The following is a 14,826-nucleotide window of genomic DNA, read 5'->3' on the forward strand; positions in this document are numbered from 1 at the left end:
GTAGTTTTGGAGTTATTTAGTCTAATTAAATTAAGTTGTCATTGGAAGATTTAAAAGAAGAATTCAGGCATATTATTAATAAAGTTACAGCTTAAAATTAGTTTTGTACTCCTAATTTGCTTATCGCGCTCATTTGGATTTACAAATTGAGATATAAGTATCATTAGACCAGTGTAAAATAATGCACACAGCTTCCTTCTGTACTCGTGTACTGACAAATAAGTGTGGCTGCTACAAGCTTTTGATCAGGAACCATTCATCTTCTGTTTTCTTCTTTCCTTGATTCATTCTTTTATTTTTGTTATTTAAAATTTATACCATACTTGATTCAATCAATAGCTTGGAAAGTATATGACCTGATATTTAAAATCTCTCAACCAGACATCCGGTATCTTTAATTCTCTACCTTTTTATCTTAGCTCTTCTTCATCCCGTTTCTTATTTGAACTGAGGCTCTATCTAATTTACAACTGAGTTTTTAAAGCCCTGAAGATATTTAATGTTCCTCCCTTCAAAGATTAGGAAAAAATCAAATTAAATTTGGATTCTTTGTCTCTAAATTACATCAAGCAAGGATGGACTTTATATACATAGATACGTGCATACATATGTATGTGTGTGTGTATGAATGTATGCATCTATGTATGCGTGCGTGCATACCCACACATACATGTGCTTATTGCGAACCTTGTTGGTAAGTGCACTATGGAGGCAGACTTCTTTGAATTTAGTTGGCATCCTTTGGACTTTATGACCTCTGCAGAGGTTCCACCTTTCTCCTCTGAAGCACTTGAAACTTTTCAAATCTTGAAGAGCCAGCAATTTTGAAATGAACCTATCATAGATCTGATCACCAATCAATTCAGCATCTGAAATTACTGCTGGAAAATTTTCCTATACGCCTCCTCATCCTTATGACAAGATCACTTCATTGTCATGGTATTAGTTTTGATCCCTTGCATCATAAAATGAAGTAACACCAAACTGAGGGCATCCAAAACTATATTTGCAAGTTTTTAATCATCAAGATCTGTGGCTAATATGCTGGTAATATCTTGTTGTGAGTACCAAGGCAGAAAGTGCATGGGCAAATGTCTTCCATTGTACCATCCTATATGCTGTATATCATCTGCATCTAGTGGAGCATGTAGCTTCCTAACCAATGAAAAAAGAATGGAACATATTGCTTTAGTATGCAAAGTACAAATTGACAAACATATAGATATGTGCTTGTAACCCAACATGTGTTTTACCATCCCAAGCAAACTGGTTTTGTGTTCGATTCGGCGCTCTTCGTTATTGATTTCTTTTTTTAAAAAAAGAAGGAAATTGCATGCCTATTGTGGGGTTTTTCCTTTTTTTTTGGTACAACGGTGGTTTACACCCTGTGGGTGTGGATGCAGCCAACAAAGTCAGAAAGCAACAAAACACGCTCCATTCATACGAAGCCTCCGGAATGGTGAGCCACGTAGGATGCAACCCAATCAGCTATACCATTCGCTTTCCTGTATATGTGTGTGGCCAGATGGGCGCCACACTCCTACAGTAGTCTGCGAATGTCACGAAGCAACGGCTAGAAATCTAGTTAATTATTTTTTTTCTTTATTTTCCTAGCTTTCTTTGGCTGGTTATAAACTTTTATGTCGATGCAAGAACGAACAGTATGAGACTGGATCAGGCATTCGCTGGCTATGACTGATTTTTCAGAAATATGAGTATAAGAAATTTTTCATGTCCTCTGGCCATGTATATAGCCAGAATGCGATGGTCTCACTCAAATTAGTTAATAATTGTTGAATCCCAAGAATTGCTCAGGGGAGCATCAAAATGGTCACTATTAGATTAGAATCCAAATTTTTGTGGGGCTTGGGAACTTCTAATAAAATCCACTCAAAAGAGAGGATTGTATTGGAGCTACTGTCTGATGACTGCAGAGCCTTGATGCAAGGCATATTATTTTGAGAAGTACTGGAAAATTTTGAGAAGTTCTATGCTAACATTTCTATAGGTAATAATAAAATCATGAATAGCTTCAGAAAAAAAAAATTGATCTACCATGTATCCTCGTTCTCTTAAAAAGCAAAGGTGTGCCACATGGATGAATTTCTCAAATAAAAGACTCTTCTTCACTACTAATTCCAGGAGACAGAGCAGTGGCAATATAATATCTATTCATTTAATTTGGAAAGATGATCGAACAAGACAAGCAGTTAAAATTTTGTGAGAGCAAGAAGTAGCTAACATCATGACTCTACTTTCCTCCTTCATTGCACCCTTTTTTCCTTGTTTCTGCTGGATCCATTGCCTGTAAAGTTTGTGAGATGATGGCAAGGCTAGCAGAGGAAGGAGCAGCATATGAAATCAAGGCAACCATCAGTGCAGTCATAACAGCAAGAACAACTGCAAAAAGGGAGATCATAATAGCTACAAACTTAAGAACATGAATAAGAAAAAGAAAAAAGGAAGAGAAAAATTAAGAGAAGATTGAGGAGATGGGAACATCAAAACACTTGCCATTCATTGATGATCCTATCTTGAGGGTCATCTGTGCTTGACATAACTTGGGAGGAAGGTGGCTCCATCTCTCTTTCCCTTTTCTCTGTCTCCCTCTCTCTCTCTGCGCAATGAAAATTGCTAAAGCCTTCAAAAGCTTTTTGAGAAGGTGTTGCGCTTCAAAAGTAGATAGAGATGGCCAGTGGAGGGGCACATGGCATTGGCCCTTGGGTCCACACTATTGTCTCTAGCGTTGGATGGAGAGGCGAAGGGCCAGTTTTATGCATACTTTTTTTTGACTGATGACCAGTAACTTTATTCATACTTTTAATAACCAAGTTAGCAGTACCCTAGCAGTAAAGTTTCCACTTGCCACAACTATATTTGAAATAGAGATGGCAATGTTTAACCCACTTAAACTATTTTATATGATTAAATTCATTGCAGATAAGTTCAGTTTATGTGTTTAATAAAATGATCGGTTCCAACTTTGAATTTATGACCTGCTTAATAAAAATATCAAGTTTGGATTGACATAGTTTTGATTTATTACATACCAACCTATTGTTAGCATCCCACATATGCCATAAAAATTTCAAAATAATTTTCAGATTGCAGCGGAAAAACATATGCGGGATCCGTTCATCGCATGAACGTGTTTTAAAATCTTTCGTTTGTAGATAGATTAGAATTAAATTATTTTAAACCATTTTAAAATCATTAAGAAGATCAGATCTTCACCTTGTGCGGGTAGATGGTCTCCGCAAATCTGATTTACGTGGTATTTGATCAAGGCTCAGTGGAAGCCGCACACGCGTCCGGCCTCTACTGGTATCCACACAAAGTACTGACTCGATCGAAGCCTTTGGATCTCACCGGGGTGCTAGCTCCCTTGCAGAGATGGCTATGGATGGCTGAAGTCCTCTCCTTTGAATCAATCTTTGATTGGCTTGAGAGGAAGAAGAAGAAGGATGGATTTAGGAAGAAGAAAAGAAGACCCGCAGCCTTTCTCTTTTTCTTCCTTTTTGGAACCAAGATGAAGAAGGAAGAGGGCGTCCCAAGCTTTTCTTTTTTTTCTCTTGATTGTGGCTCAAAGGAGGAAGATGGAGAAGGGTGCTCACGGTTGGAATGAGGAGAAAAACATTCATTTTGGCCGAAATTCCATGCTCCCTTTTTTAATTGCAAAGGGATAAAGATGAGCTCCTATTTTTTAGGAGCTCATCCTTATCTCTATTTCATGCCACCTAGGAGGGGCATGCGCCCCTCCTTTTTCTCCCACGCATGGCTCAAAGGGAGGGGCATATTCCTCTCCCTCTTATCCATTTAAATCTGCCACTTAATCAAATTAATGGGTGATGTAATTTGGGTCTAGTGCATGAGTCCAATCCTAGTCAAAATAGGACTTGTATGGACCTATTTCAATTTCCTCCCAATCCTAATCTAATTAGGACTTAATTGAACCATGACTCTATTGAACTCTTCAATTCTAATCCAATTAGGAGTCATGAAATTAATTAGATTAAATTTAAAATTAATTAGGACTTAAGAAAATCCTAATCTAATCAGGACTTGTTCAAATTTCAGCCCTAAGACAATTAGGACATTAGAAATCCTATTCCAAGTAGGACTCTAATTTAATTTGAAATCCTAATCCAATTAGGACTCCATGATTTCCCACTCCAAGTAGGACTCATGATCAAGTCCAATTAATTAAATCCAATTAATTAAATTAAATTACAATCCGATTGCAATTATTCCTTCTTCTAGCCACTAACTCTTAGCGGGTTTTCATTTATCAATCTAATTGATTATTTGTGATTCCTAATCACATTCAACCATTGGATCGATCAATACCTCTAATGTGTGTGACCCCATAGGTTCCATTCTGACTGGTAGTGAGATATATTATGATCTCTATCACAATATCATTGAAAACTCCTTTCAATGGGTTGAAACAATTCCAACTCAACTCACCAGGGATTATCGACCATCGAGATGATTCCTGTGAGTCTCACCATCCACCAGTGACACCTAGCAGTATGTAGTGGCCACCCAGCAGAATAGAATGATGAACCTCTAGGTGCAGCAATCGTATGATACAATCCATCTATCGTGGATCCCTATAGACCAGAGGTCATGGATAACTCGTCAAACCCCGTCGTCTGTCATATGTCTAGATTTATTTGACTTGAGTTCGATAGTGAAAAACTCTTTCTCCACTTTATATTTCTGCCCTGGCCAAGGTCTTAGAACTCAGTCTAAGAAATCACATAGGATCACTCCTCTTCTATCAAGGTCGATAGATTCCATGTAAGTGCATACCCTACTCCTACAGTGAACTTACTGCAGCCAATCTACACTACAAGGACCCATATGGCTAGAGACCATGTATACGTGTAGTCAAACTACAATAACCTCACTGTGAGTAGCCGAAGCACCGCAGGTCAAAGGACCAGTCATACTACTGCAACATCAAGCAAGTCACTGACGAGTGGACAGACATCCAAGTGACTTCTTGTCTTGGTCACGCTCAGTACCCTTGTTCTCTAACAAGCACCTGCACTATCACTTCAGTGTCCCTACACTGTGGACTCGAGTCTCGTCCATCCAGAAGAAAAGTGATCTGTGCACTGATCGGATCGATCACCGTCCTCGTGATGATCCATTGATCAGGAGCATTTAGAAATTAATCACCAATGATACATGGCTCAAATTCTCAACTCTTGAGAATATGTATCATCATCTTATTAATTCCTTGGACGATTCATAGACACATAAACAATATGAATGAAAAAGATGCCCATTTATTATTCAATAATAATAAAGTCAAGTACAAATTTATGTCCTAGAATTAATAATGTGTCCGCCAGATTGGCTTCTAGGGCATACATCTAACAATCTCCCACTTGCACTAAAGCCAATCAGACATATATCTAAGTCCCATCTTCTCAAGGTGGGCTTCTGTCTTCTGCTGATTTAACTACTTAGTGAGCGGGTCTGCCACGTTGTCCGCGGAGTCTACTCTCTGCACCTCGACATATTTCTTCTCGAGGTATTCGCGTATGAGGTGAAAGCGCCGCTCTATGTGCTTGGACTTCTGATGAGACCTTGGCTCCTTAGCAAGAGCTATGGCGCCATTATTATCGCAGTAGAGTGTGATGGCATCCGATGGCATTACATCTAGCTCTGCAATGAATTTGTTGAACCGGAAGGCTTTCTTTGCAGCTTCAGAGGCGACGATATACTCAGCTTCCATGGTAGAATCAGCAATGATCGGTTGTTTGGAACTCTTCCAATTTACCGTACCACCATTGCACAAGAACACATATCCAGATGTAGACTTTCTATCATCACTATCAGTCATAAAATCTGAATCTGTGTATCCTTCTACCTTTAACTCTGATGATCCTCCAAAAACCAAGAACAAATCTTTAGTTCTTCTCAAGTACTTAAGAATGTTCTTCACAGCTGTCCAGTGCTCTTCACCTGAATTCGACTGATATCTGCTAATGACACTTACAGCAAGAGCTATATCAGGTCGTGTACACAGCATGGCATACATGAGGCTTCCTATTGCAGAAGCATAAGGAATCCTGCTCATGCGTTGAATCTCTTCAGATGTGTTGGGGCACATCTTTTTGGAGAGATGAATCCCATGTCTTAGGGGTAATAGACCCCTCTTGGAGTTTTCCATACTGAACCTCTTCAGTACCTCCTCTATGTACATTTTCTGTGATAGGCCAAGCAACCTCTTAGATCTATCTCTATAGACCTTAATCCCCAAAATGTAGGATGCTTCCCCAAGGTCTTTCATGGAGAACTCTTTTGACAACCAGACCTTGACCGAGGTTAGCATGGGAACATCATTCCCAATCAAGAGGATGTCATCCACGTACAGTACGAGGAACACGACAGCACTCCCACTAACCTTCTTGTAAACACACGGTTCCTCTTCGTTCTTGATGAAATCAAATGATTTGATCGCATCATTGAAACGAGTATTCCAACTCTGAGATGCTTGCTTTAGTCCATAGATGGACCTTTGCAGCTTGCAGATCTTGTGATCTCCATCACTGGAAGTGAAACCCAAAGGCTGCTCCATATAGATATCTTCATCAAGATATCCATTCAGGAAAGCAGTTTTCACATCCATCTGCCATATTTCATAATCATGAAATGCTGCAATGGCAAGCAATGTTCGAATGAATTTTAGCATGGCTACAGGTAAAAAGGTCTCCTGATAGTCAATGCCTTCGCGCTGACTATACCCTTTCGCCACTAGCCTTGCCTTATAGGTCTCTACCTTTCCATCCGAACCTATCTTCCTTTTATAGATCCATTTGCATCCAATAGGTACTATACCTTCTGGTGGATCTACTAAGGTCCAGACTTGGTTGGAATACATGGAGTCTATCTCTGACTTCATGGCTTCCAGCCATTTCTCGAAATCGATATCAGATATCGCCTCGTTGTAGGTATTGGGATCCTATACATGTTCCCTATCTCCCATGAGGAACATTTCCTCCGTGTCCTCTACTAGTATACCTAAGTATCTATCGGGAGGATGGAAGATCCTACTAGATCTACGAGGTGGAAGAGATACAACGTGTACTGGCTCTATATGAATAGGTTCTATAGGATCCATTACTTGTTGCTTTTCAGAGACTCTCTCTTCAAGCTCAATTTTCCTCCCACTGCCTCTATCAAGGATAAACTATTTTTCCAAGAAGACGGCATGTCGGCTCACAAACACATTGTGATCCTTTGAGACGTAAAAATTGTATCCTAATGACTCTTTAGGATATGCAATGAAACGAGCACTTATGGTCCTAGGCTCTAACTTGTCCGCCTGCATTCTTTTGACATGGGCCGGACATCCCCAAATCTTGAGATAACCAAGACTCGGCTTCTTACCATGCCATATCTCATACGGTGTGGTAGGAACGGATTTAGAGGGAACTCTATTCAATAAATAAATCGCGGATAATAAGGCATCTCCCCAAAGAAACATAGGTAGATCAGTAAAGCTCATCATGGATCGGACCATATCCAATAGAGTCCGATTCCTCCTCTCTGACACCCCATTGAGTTGAGGTGTACCCGGAGGCGTCCATTGTGAGACTATGCCATTCTCTTTGAGATAGTCCCAGAATTCTCCACTAAGGTATTCTCCTCCTCGATCTGATCAAAGAACCTTAAGGATTTTTCCAGTCTGTTTTTCTACTTCATTTCTGAACTCTTTGAACTTTTCAAAAAACTCAAATTTGTATCTCATAAGATACACATACCTATATCGTGAATAGTCATCGGTAAAGGTAATGAAGTATGAATAACGACCCCTGGCTAGCACATCGAATGGGCCACACACATCAGTGTGTACCAGGGTAAGTATTTGAGTGGTCCTCTCCCCATGTCCTACAAAAGGTAATCTAGCCATTTTTCCTTGAAGACAGGACTCACAAACTGGATATGACTCGGAAGTCAATGGGCCAAGAAGCCCATCTTTCTCCATTTTGTTCATTCTGTCCTCTCCAATATGGCCAAGCCTGAGGTGCCACAAATACTTCTGGTTTATCTCATCTCTGGAGCTTTTAGATCCTATGGCACTCACTACTTGCTCAGACACATTCACAGACACATCAATATGCAAGTGATAGAGACTGTCAATCATGAAACCACGTGCAACTAATTTATTTCTGAAATAAATAGAACAACAATCTTTGTCAAAGGTCAAAACATGACCATCCTGTGCTAAACACGAAACAGAAATCAAATTCCTGCTAGCAGCAGGGACATAATAACAGTCTCTAAGTTGTAAACTAAATCCAGACGGTAATCGTAGAGGATAGGTGCCCACAGCTACAGCAGCAACTCTTGCCTCGTTGCCAACCCGAAGGGTTACTGCACCTTCCGCCAGCCTCCTACTTTCCCTTAGACCCTGCATAGTAGTGCACAAATGAGCACTAGAACCAGAATCTATAACCCAACTAAAAGTAGAAGAAACCGTAAGGTTAGTTTCAATCACGAGCAAGTCTAGCATACCTTCAGAAGGTGTATGCCTTTTGTTCTTCATGCTCTCGAGGTATGAAGGGCAGTTCCTTTTCCAATGGCCGTCGACATTGCAGTGGAAACATTTTCTCTTGTCATTAGCCTTTTTCTTCTGAACTTCCTTCTTAGGCTTCTTATCTTTCTTCTGCTTCTTTGCAGGCTTCTTTTTCTTCCAAGTAGACTTTCTCTTGGAACCAGAAGTCAGCTCAGCAGCCAGAACAGAGCCCCTTGAACCTTTCAAGGCCCCTTCAGCAGTTACCAGCATGTTCAACAGTTCGGTCTTAGTGCATTCAATTTTATTCATAAGGTAGTTTACTATAAACTAACCAAATGAATCAGGAAGGGATTGCAGGATCAGATCTATCTGCAGTTTCTTATGCATGGACATACCGAGCTTCTCAAGCTCCTCGAGGTCCTTGATCATAGTCAAACAGTGATTGTGGACAGACTACCCCTCGTGCATCTTTGCCTTGAAGAGTCTCTTGGACACTTCAAAGCGTGCAGTGCGGCTCTGCTCACCATACAACTCTTGCAGGTGAGCCAGTATTTCCCTAGCAGTCTTTATGTTCTCATGCTGGCATTGAAGTTTGTTAGTCATGGATGCCATGATGTAGCACTTGACCCTAATATCGTCATCAGTCCACTTCTGATGCGTCTCACGCTGATCATCAATAGGACGTGCTGGCAGCCTAGGGATATCATTCTCGAGCACATACCCTATTTTCTCACAATTCAGAACAATTTTCAGGTTCCTAAGCCAGTCTTTATAGTTGGTTCCGGTCAGTCTGTTGGTCTCAAAGATTCGGGTCAAAGGATTTGAAGCTGACATTATGATCTGTAGAGAGTAAAGATTCTAGTTAGACTTTGTACTTGAACTTAATTTGTTCTAGGACTTTTAAAACAAATATGCTCCCACTATTTTCTCGAACCCCTCATACTCTCCTGATGGAGAAACGAAAATCCTACGCGACTAGGATTTTTAGTGGGTACTGCGGTCTCACCGATTTACATGCCGCCTCACCTAACAGTTATTGGTGACATATAAATGGATGAGTGTACAACTCTTGTACAATGCTTCTCAAGCAAATTGCAGTGGTACTTGGTCTCTAAGTCATGAAGACCTCACCTAACAGTTATTGGCCCCATTACTTAGTTAAGTCAGACCCACCATATAACCGCAGAAATAAAGTCGTCATTGGGTCCTCACCTAACAGTTATTGGTGCCCAACCCCACCTTTACTCCACAACATCTCATGTCTAATAGAGAGGTCCAGTCTCCCGATGCAACTTGCCCACTGTGTCCAGCCGAGACAAATCAACACCGAAAAGACCTTAGCAGCTCTACTACGGTGGAAGACCTATGGACTTAATATTGCATAATCAAGTATTAGTGTTTGCAACTTGAGTTCTTCATAAGAGGTAATCGAACAATTGGCCAGGTAAGCAAGTGGGAGGCTCCCCTTACTCAGAGAGTAAGGTCCTAATTAAGTAACCACCTTATAGGCTTGCCTAGACACCAATTAGATCAATTAATCTAATATGACTAACTCATGTTGGTTCACCCTCGACTGATTAGGGAGGTTTCGATTTAGGTCTCACTCGATCGCGTATTCACATCTCATGCAAATATAAGTCTACCCGCATAATCATAAGCATTAAACATCCAGGCATTTATCAAAAATAAAATTAAATGGTGATGATCATGGATCCAGGATGGGGTCATTTTACAAGCACATGCACGTCAATTGGTTTGATCGTCTTCAACTCTTGACTCGATCTTGATCCTCTAGGTCCAATTGTGATCAACTCCTTGATCCATCTTCAATCAACCCTTGATCTTGATCCGCGCATGTTGAGCTTGTTGATGTACATATCGATCAACCATCGACGTGCAACACACATCACAGATTACATCCCAGATTGCTTTAAAAATTAAATAAAAATAAAAATAAAATTACAACCCTTTTCATTGAGACACGCAGGTCTCTAATACATAAATTTAAGATGCACGCAGGCATCTGAAAATTAAAATTACATGCATCACAGAACATCGCAGAACATTTCAGCACATTCAAAGGGTCCATCCATGATCATCACCATACGCATCACATGCATAAAAATTATTTTCAGATCTGTAATTTAATTGATTATTCCATCTCATGACTTGCTGATCATGCTAGATTTGACTCTAAATATTTGTAATCACATTATCAAAGCATTAGAATCATTAATCTAAGCATCTAAATATTAGTATGCAGAAAAATCAGCAAGCTAAAAATCCTGCATACATAAATTTCAGCAAGCCTAATCCCTTAAATTTCAGATCTAAAATGCCTTGAAAAATTTAATTCTAATCTTAATCTACATAACCATGGCTCTGATACCACTGTTAGCATCCCACATATGCCATGAAAATTTCGAAATAATTTTCAGATTGCAGCGGAAAAACATATGCGGGATCCGTTCATCGCATGAACGTGTTTTAAAATCTTTCGTTTGTAGATAGATTAGAATTAAATTATTTTAAACCATTTTAAAATCATTAAGAAGATCAGATCTTCACCTTGTGCGGGTAGATGGTCTCCGCAAATCTGATTTACGTGGTATTTGATCAAGGCTCAGTGGAAGCCGCACACGCGTCCGGCCTCTACTGGTATCCACACAAAGTACTGACTCGATCGAAGCCTTTGGATCTCACCGGGGTGCTAGCTCCCTTGCAGAGATGGCTATGGATGGCTGAAGTCCTCCCCTTTGAGTCAACCTTTGATTGGCTTGAGAGGAAGAAGAAGAAGGATGGATTTAGGAAGAAGAAAACAAGACCCGCAGCCTTTCTCTTTTTCTTCCTTTTTGGAACCAAGATGAAGAAGGAAGAGGGCGTCCCAAGCTTTTCTTTTTCTTCTCTTGATTGTGGCTCAAAAGAGGAAGATGGAGAAGGGTGCTCACGGCTGGAATGAAGAGAAAAACATTCATTTTGGCCGAAATTCCATGCTCCCTTTTTTAATTGCAAAGGGATAAAGATGAGCTCCTATTTTTTAGGAGCTCATCCTTATCTCTATTTCATGCCACCTAGGAGGGGCATGCGCCCCTCCTTTTTCTCCCAAGCATGGCTCAAAGGGAGGGGCATATTCCCCTCCCTCTTATCCATTTAAATCTGCCACTTAATCAAATTAATGGGTGATTTAATTTGGGTCTAGTGCATGAGTCCAATCCTAGTCAAAATAGGACTTGTATGGACCTATTTCAATTTCCTCCCAATTCTAATCTAATTAGGACTTAATTGAACCATGACTCTATTGAACTCTTCAATCCTAATCCAATTAGGAGTCATGAAATTAATTAGATTAAATTTAAAATTAATTAGGACTTAAGAAAACCCTAATCTAATCAGGACTTGTTCAAATTTCAGCCCTAAGACAATTAGGACATTAGAAATCCTATTCCAAGTAGGACTCTAATTTAATTTGAAATCCTAATCCAATTAGGACTCCATGATTCCCACTCCAAGTAGGACTCATGATCAAGTTCAATTAATTAAATCCAATTAATTAAATTAAATTACAATCCGATTGCAATTATTCCTTCTTCTAGCCACTAACTCTTAGCGGGTTTTCATTTATCAATCTAATTGATTATTTGTGATTTCTAATCACATTCAACCATTGGATCGGTCAATACCTCTAATGTGTGTGACCCCATAAGTTCCATTCTGACTGGTAGTGAGATATATTATGATCTCTATCACAATATCATTGAAAACTCTTTTCAATGGGTTGAAACAATTCCAACTCAACTCATCAGGGATTATCGACCATCAAGATGATCCCTGTGAGTCTCACCATCCACCAGTGACACCTAGCAGTATGTAGTGGCCACCCAGCAGAATAGAATGATGAACCTCTAGGTGCAGTAATCGTATGATACAGTCCTTCTATCGTGGATCCCTACAGACCGGAGGTCATGGATAACTCGTCAAACCCCGTCGTCTGTCATATGTCTAGATTTATTTGACTTGAGTTCGATAGTGAAAAACTCTTTCTCCACTTTATATTTCTGCCCTGGCCAAGGTCTTAGAACTCAGTCTAACAAATCACATAGGATCACTCCTCTTCTATCAAGGTCGATAGATTCCATGTAAGTGCATACCCTACTCCTACAGTGAACTTACTGCAGCCAATCTACACTACAAGAACCCATATGGCTAGAGACCATGTATACGTGTAGTCAAACTACAATAATCTCACTGTGAGTAGCCGAAGCACCGCAGGTCAAAGGACCAGTCATACTACTGCAACATCAAGCAAGTCACTGACGAGTGGATAGACATCCAAGTGACTTCTTGTCTTGGTCACGCTCAGCACCCTTGTTCTCTAACAAGCACCTGCACTATCACTTCAGTGTCCCTACACTATGGACTCGAGTCTCGTCCATCCAGAAGAAAAGTGATCTGTGCACTGATCGGATCGATCACCGTCCTCGTGATGATCCATTGATCAGGAGCATTTAGAAATTAATCACCAATGATACATGGCTCAAATTCTCAACTCTTGAGAATATGTATCATCATCTTATTAATTCCTTGGACGATTCATAGACACATAAACAATATAAATGAAAAAGATGCCCATTTATTATTCAATAATAATAAAGTCAAGTACAAATTTATGTCCTAGAATTAATAATGTGTCCGCCAGATTGGCTTCTAGGGCATACATCTAACACCTATTCCATATCTTGTTCAACCTGCCCTGATTGTCGTAAAAGAGTGGCAGTGAATAAAATATACGGCTCAACCAAGATTTTCTTATTGGGCATTCAAATGCTAGTTGAACAAATCCAACGTATTGAATCAGAAAGTTATAGAGTCCGATACAAAATATACATGATGATTGTTTAGAAGACTTAATTCTATTAAAGCAGTAGTTGGACCCAAAAACTAGGGAGACGTTTGGTATGGGGTGATCGTCCCAGAATCAAGGATGATGTGGGTGGAAGTGATGAGATCACCACATTTGGTTGCACCACGGTGATCCTACATAGCAGTGATCCTAAATCACTTCCACTCCTTAAATCATCCCCCAACTCGGTGATGAGATACCTGTCCTTAAGATCGGAAATCTAAGATCACCCCAGGGCAGTGATCCTAGGTTGAAAGTTGAAGACAAAATTACCCCTCAATTTAACAGAAAAATTGAGATATCAATATATCATCAATATATTATGTCAATGTTATATATATATATTATGTTGATATTATATATTATATTCATGATATATATATATATATATATTATAATATATTACTAATCTTATTATTATCTTATTATTATTGAAGGATAATTTTAAATTATAGTAGAAATATATTATTATGTTTTATATTTATAAAATGAAAATATCTAATATATTACTCCTATTTACCTTATTTTTCTAATCAAAATAATTATTAGTATTAAAAATCTATTATAAATATAAATAAAAATATTAATTCTATAATGAAAAATAACATATTTTTATAAGATTAATAATTTATATGAGTAATAAATATATTTTTATAGAATATATTAATAATTATTATATTGATAAATATATTAATATTTTATTATAATATATTTTATATGATTGATAAATATATGATAAGGGCTACTAAAAGTAGAATATGTGACAAAATTATAGAGCTATTATAGAAATTAGTATATTGATTTATATTTTTGATTCATGAGAATGAAAAATACATAAAAAATCTATCTAAGATATATTAGGGGTATTTGTGGTATTATGTAGTCGGTGATCTTGGATCTCCGTGCCATACCAAACAAGTTACTCATGGATATCGGAAAATTTTTAATCACTGGACCATAGCCTACCAAACACATTGATCTTAGATCACTGAGGATTAAATCACTTCAATATTCGGATCACCAGAGATCTTAGATCACCGTGGTGATCCTGATGGGGTTACCAAACGCCCCCTTGAGGAATTAAAGGACCTAAGCTTGCTCATGCTTGGGATTATTTACCACCACGCGTAGAGGCTGTTTGATTGTCCACAATTGAGGCTACAAGCTCAAAAGTCAAAACAAGTGTATGGGAACTTGCAATTGCAATTATAGGCTCTTTAACAAACAATTTTTAAATTTAAAATTGAAACTACAGCCAAAATTGGTCCCAGTGGAGGAATCTTGTAACTAAGAAATCTCTATGAAAGAAGTCACTTCGTCACTCCAACCATTCATTTTCTCTTTCACCATGATGTTCTTAAAATAGTAATCATGATATTATAGTATAATT

This window comes from Phoenix dactylifera, unplaced genomic scaffold (assembly GCF_009389715.1).
Source record: "Phoenix dactylifera cultivar Barhee BC4 unplaced genomic scaffold, palm_55x_up_171113_PBpolish2nd_filt_p 000532F, whole genome shotgun sequence".
Lineage (NCBI taxonomy): Eukaryota > Viridiplantae > Streptophyta > Magnoliopsida > Arecales > Arecaceae > Phoenix > Phoenix dactylifera.